Source organism: Ascaphus truei, chromosome 1, assembly GCF_040206685.1.
Source record: "Ascaphus truei isolate aAscTru1 chromosome 1, aAscTru1.hap1, whole genome shotgun sequence".
In the NCBI taxonomy this organism is placed as follows: Eukaryota; Metazoa; Chordata; class Amphibia; order Anura; family Ascaphidae; genus Ascaphus; species Ascaphus truei.
In genome coordinates, this window is record NC_134483.1 from 438,766,164 (window position 1) to 438,772,670 (window position 6,507).

At 38.6% G+C, this 6,507-nt stretch overlaps 1 long non-coding RNA gene across 1 annotated transcript; it reads right to left on the reverse strand.

The window, feature by feature from the left end:
* Positions 1–344: 344 nt before the first annotated feature.
* On the reverse strand, positions 345–1,992 carry LOC142471587 (uncharacterized). Its single transcript, XR_012789533.1, has 3 exons — positions 1,698–1,992; positions 873–1,004; positions 345–467 (listed from the first exon to the last, which is right to left on the reverse strand). It is a non-coding gene; the product is annotated as an uncharacterized LOC142471587 (long non-coding RNA).
* Positions 1,993–6,507: the final 4,515 nt, after the last annotated feature.

A 6,507-nucleotide genomic window follows, 5' to 3' on the forward strand; every position in this document is an offset into this window, starting at 1 on the left:
AAATTGTATTTTGATTTTTAATTAAAACATCACCAATACAAATACAATTTCTGTGACAAAAGTCAAAGAAGTTTCACTTACTATGCGCGTGCACAGCACACACAGCTTTTTTTTATTTTGATAATTGCAGCTAGGAGACTTTAGTTAGTAGACACAACAAAGACACAAGATGAAAATGATGCTATGTGTAAGAACACAGTTGAGCACACAGGAGCAGACAGATGCCCATCAAAGTTAGCCAGGAGCAACCCCCACCCCCTCTGATAGTACACAAGGGAGTAGTGAGCAGCACACCAGGTGCCATGGTGGAAACTTGTGGAAAAAAACTGTACCAAGTGAAAAAGGAGCAAGGAGGGATTCAGAGTAGAAGAACGGTCAAGTAGAGAAGCGGCAGCAGGCAGGTATATTACCAGAATGGAGGAAGGCAGACCGGCAGTCAGAATGGCAGAGGTGATACACGTTGAAATCTTGCAGAGAGAAAGGTTTAAATTAGCATGGGGACAACTCCAGCAATAACAAGGATATGGAATCTGCGGGATTAGGGGAGTGCAGGTTAACAGTACGTCCAAGAAAAGAGAAAAAAATGTCGCAAAATATGGTACAGTATGATACATTCTTGTAGATGCTAATTTCTGTGTTATAGGAAGGCCGATTTACTCACATTTCCCAATTGCCACAAAGGCATATCAGAGACACATACTCTCTGAAAGGAGCAGAGGGTCCTTCTGGGATTGGGGTGGGTCAAGGACGACATGAGGTAGTTAGATGTCAGTGAAACTGATGATTGTCAGGGTAATGAAAATTACACACAATAGTGTAGATAGTCTACAACAATTTTACAAAGGATAAAAAGCATTAAAATAGGCACTCACTTTGCACATCGATTATGCGCATACTGTCTGTAGAAATACAAGTGGACAGAAGGAGACTGGAGTCTCACTCTCGGCACAACCATTTGAGCCTTTAAACCGATCTTGGTGTTCTCCGTGGGATGCGTGTCAATTCTATTGCAAACAGAAGAACCATTGGAAAGGTTCTTCATAATTGTTTTTTAAGCTGCTGCAATAGATATTTAAAAGACCAATAGCTGACAAAATCAATTGCTTTGTTGTATGATAATATAATAAATCCCCATAATGGTAAATTACCCTTGTTAGATGATAATCACATAAAATTCAGCTAGCGCTCAAATCCCCATGGATGAATAAGAAGTTGTTACTTTTGTAGGTTTATCAACATTAAAGTTTTTTAATCCATAACAACAATAATATATATTATTCCATGTAAAAGCTTTTTGTTTCTTACAGAATTAACTTATTGATTTTATGGCAAAGCTTTTGAATGGGAAATGCGGCTTTAAAACGTCCCTGACTGTTCTCTTATGATGCCGGTGCAAAACCAGTTGAAATCCTTTTTTCGTTCTGTAAGAAACAAAAGTAATTCTGATTACAATCACAAATTATATTTTTGTGTATAGTTATATATATATAGATATAGATACGTACAGAAAAAAAGCAAAATATATATATGCAGTCAAAAAAAAATAAAAAATGATAAAAAATGGGCGATGCTGTTCTCTTCACCGGATCCAACCCTTAGGTCCTGAGAAATGCTAAAAGAAAAGAGAAGAAAGCGCAAAGCCCATAGTGAAGCCTGTATGTTTAATAGATCAAAAAAGACGGTTAAAAATCACTTACAGACGTCAGTCGTCAGTGACCACACACAAGTGTAGATGAATAAGCTGTACAGTCTGTGCTCCAACACCAGCCACATCCACAATCTCTTGCCGTGTGTTCACTACCAGTCCCTGCTGCCTTCCCTCCGCAACCGATGCAGTCCTGCTTCCGCGTTACGTGTGAGGTGACATCAGTGCGCTACGTGCTCGTTGTGTCACTTGGGGGTTGGATTTGGGCCGATGGTACTCCAGTACTAGATGACCCGTGTACACCGCAAGTAGTCCAGCCGGAATTACAGCATCCAAGCCATCAGAGACACAGCCCTATGCGTTTCAAGGAATAATCGCCTCTTCGTCAGGGGCGCTGTGTCTCTATGGCTAACGAATGAGCTATAAATAGGGTTATCAATACCCCTGTCCACCAATGATAACTCCATATTCATTATCCAATCATTATTGTTGTTGTTTACAAACTAGGGCGCCCTCAGTGGTCAACATCTTTGACAAAGTTGGTATGTTCTCTATATCATAAACCATTTGGCCTTGGTATATACATAGGATTAAGATAATAGAGCATATACATAATAAATGATTATTTAAATTAATGTATCAGAATAATCAATACACTTAAAATATATAGATAATATAGAGTTATAAAGAATCAATCTTAAAAAGTTTTTTATAAAAATTTTGTTTAAAAAGTTTAAAATGATGTTGAAGCCTTAATATTATAATTACTATTTATATATCTATTAATTCATAAAAAACTATATCTTACAACACATTTCTAAACAAAAATAGCATCATTACTTAAAAACATAATGCAGTGAATATAAAAATATATATCTAAAATGACACATGGACATAAGAGAACAAAGGCACCATAATGTAGATCTAAATATGCATATACTGTAGTATATCCATAAGTATTGGATAAGGGAAAAAACAATTAGCATCAGAAATATATAAAAGAATGTTGATACCGTGTTATTTATATCATAAAAATGCAACTTAATCAATGTCTTCATTCAGCCCTCCAGGGGTCATGGTCCCTAATTGATGAATCCAATACGTTTCTCTTCTTCTAAGGGCCATTAATCTGTCACCACCTCTATCATCAACAGGAACATGTTCAAAACCTATTAGAGTTAATCCACAGGGATCCATAGTGTGTTTGATTATAAAATGTTTGGATACCCCATGTGTCATTATACCCTTAATGATATTTCCTCTGTGCTCTAAGAATCTTTGTTTAAGACTACATTTCATCCTCCCTACATATCGCATACCACACTTACACTCCAAAAGATAAACAACATATGTAGCTGGCATTGGCAACAATTTGCAAAAATGTATTGGCACATCACCAGATCAGGGTAAAAAAACACAGAAATGCGTTTCGCGTCTTGTTTGCGCTTTGCCAAAGACAATAAATGCGTCAGTGTGTTTTTTCCATTCTTGCAATTATTACATGATATACTATATAATTACGTGAAAAAGTTAATAAGAGTAAAAATGATAAAGTTCTCAGTATTATAACAACATTTGCATTAGCTTTTGGTGATGCACATGAAAACCTCCGTTAATAGCGCTGCCGTAATAACGCGCTCTGAAGTTTGACCATTGAACATGTATTAGAGAACGCATCTGACATGAAAATAAACGTTCATAGCGCTACTACTTTGAAAAACGGATGTCATTTTTGCATCTCATTAGCTTTGAGGGTCCCTGTTAATAAAAAGAAAAATAACGTCTGTTCCTGAACTAACGTTATTAGGTGGAAATGACCAAAGCTCTGAGGATCTACCACTCTACCCCCACTATTCTGAATAGTCACTAAAATCACATCTTCAAGTTCTAATATATAGTATGGCATACAAAAGAACAGATCCTGCCCTTCTACCAATTTGTGCTAAAATATACTGGTAACATGTTTACATTTAGAACCGTAGTCTGTGTGATAAAGGAGCCATTTGGCTGCATCTTTTGATTAAAAACATTATTCAAGGCTGCCAACCTTTTCAAGGTAAACTCTATTTAGCAGGTACCTAAACTGAATATACTGGGTATGTAATTTCTTATTCAGTTAATTTTCTTGATGTATTTTTTTCTATGATTGATGTTTGTCCTACATTTAATTTATTGTCATTTATTTTTGTTTATTATTATGCATCATTATGTATATTTGGGGTGCCTTTTTATTTACGGTTGTCTTGCATGTGCCTTGTTATGAATTGTATTTTATGTGTTCATTGTTTGTGTTTAATTTGGAAGGTTAATTGTGCCAATTGGATCCTAATAGGATAGGAGGGCTATAGTGACGTATATCTATACAACAGACCCATGATCCATAAACCCACCCCTTTATTAAGTGTATGTGACTCGAAACGTCTCGTGGTTTTTGAGGTCATCACATTGCTTATGACAGATGCTGTGATGACAGACACCGAATGGTTTCCTGTGCCCGTGAGGGCACTGCGATTAGCTCTGTAGCAGCCAGGCTAGGACAGTGGTTGGGATTTCCCAACACAATGTTGTGTCACCAATGTTTTATGGATGTAAGTTTTTAACTTGTTTATTACACACAGAAAGTGTTTATATTTTTTACTTTTACTGATTCCGTCATTTCTATGCACTCTTTTTTTCTCCCTATGTTTGTTATCCCTGCTTCAGCACAGCTGGCTCAGTCTTTGACTAGTCGTGGATTGAGCCACCTGTGCTGAAGCAGGTATATCCTGAAAACCTGACCTGTTGTTGCCCTAGAGGACTGGAGTTTGACACCCTGCTTTAATGCATATGGATAGAAAGATGTATTATACACAAATCAATTACTATACAGACTTATGTGCAAAGGTATGTGAAAAAGTGTGAGGCAATGGTGCAGCACCCAAATAGACAAAGTCCCTATGTCTAAACAATGTGCAGAAAAAAAATTGGAGCGCAAACATAACCAAACAAATAGTGGAAAAAAAGTGAATAGGAATGGCTTACAGGCTCTGTCAGCGGGTAGAAGACTGAATGCTGGAATGGATTCCCTTAATGAAGGGGAAAAATACTATTACAGATAGTTGTATTAGTAGGAAACAGATTTACACTAACAAACACATTCTGTTGAAAGGCAAAAAGATAGATGCGGCAACTGGCTCATGGGCTCTCCTGGTCCCAGGTGGAGTCCTTAGTTGTGTGTCGACAGAAGTTTGTGCTGATTCAAAGCTGGAGTCCTAGCTGCCTATTCTCCATCTGCATTCCGGCTGTCTCTCACCTCCGTCATGGATCTCACGAGACTAGGAAGCAGGAACCTGGATGCAGTGTGTGGGCTATCTGGCAATGGAGACAGGGGTCGTGCAGGCTTTCCACAGCATGAGAGAACACTTCAACTTCTGGCACAAGTCCATTGTGTTTCACTCATAACAGAGCTTCCTCAAGGATTGTGGGTTGGCATGATCCCAAGTGTCTTTTATACCCACTGATTGTGACAATTGATTACAACTCAAAAGTGCAAATAATGGTTTTTATGTACACTATAGGGACTATGCACTAAGCTCCGTTAAGTCACTTTTAGACCGCAAAGTGCTCTTAGAACGTCCTTTTGCGCTCAACCCAATGCACTAAGCAACGCAAACAGGCACTTTGCGATCTAAAAATTACTTTTTTCAGGAACTTTGCTCGTTCGCAACCGTTTGCGTTAAATTCTGCCCTAAAGCGGGATGCACTAAGCAAGCGGGGCTGCGGTACCAATGTTGCACCTCCAAAAATAATAAACAAGAATTATATCTAAATACACCCCCCTAACACATACAATACAGTAATGGCCAAAATTACTATTATCCAAATATGGATAATAATGCATTTGGCCATTTTAAATACATATAACATTCAATAAATACAGTCAAAACATATTACACTTACCTTTTACAGGCACCCACGATGAAGGCCGTCTTCATCCTCATCTTCATCCTGCCCATGCCCCTCCGGTGCTGCAAAACATGCACAACAATCATAATAGCCAATGTAATGTCCCCTAACTCCTTTATCACCATAGCGGTTATTAACCGCTACAGTCATTAAGGGGTTAAACCACCCTCACCCACCACTCGGGAGGCCTACATACCCTCCCCCACTAACCCCCCACCCCATGAGGCCTTACCACCCTCATCCACTAGCCACAAGGAAGGCCTATCCACATAACCCTTGGGGCCAATACACCCTCCCCCCCCAACACATACAGTACAATAATGTGCAAAATAACTATATCCAGATATGGATAATATATTATTTGGCCATTATTAAACACATAAAACATACATAAATCAAAACATGAATTTTAATCTTAAAATCACACATTGCATGTTACAAGAAATCCAGCATCTATTATAAATATAAGGCAACAAATCAGCAGCAGCAAAAAAATCACATGTTTCTTCTCAAGGATGTCTTCTTTCTACCCCCTTTGTATCTAAAGCCCTCTCCCGCCTTAAACCTTTTTCATTGACTGCCCCTCACCTCTGGAATGCCCTTCCCCTCAGTACCCGACTAGCACCCTCTCTATCCACCTTTAAGACCCACCTTAAGACACACTTGCTTAAAGAAGCATATGAATAGGACTGTGGCTATTCTGAACACATGGCACATAAAGCTTGGCCCCCTGCAGATGCACTTACCAGAACTCCCTCCTACTGTCTCTGTACGGTCTCCCTACCTACCAATTAGACTGTAAGCTCCTCGGAGCAGGGACTCCTCTTCCTTAATGTCTAAAGCACTTATTCCCATGATCTGTTATTTATATTATCTGTTATTTATTGGATTACCACATGTATTACTGCTGTGAAGCG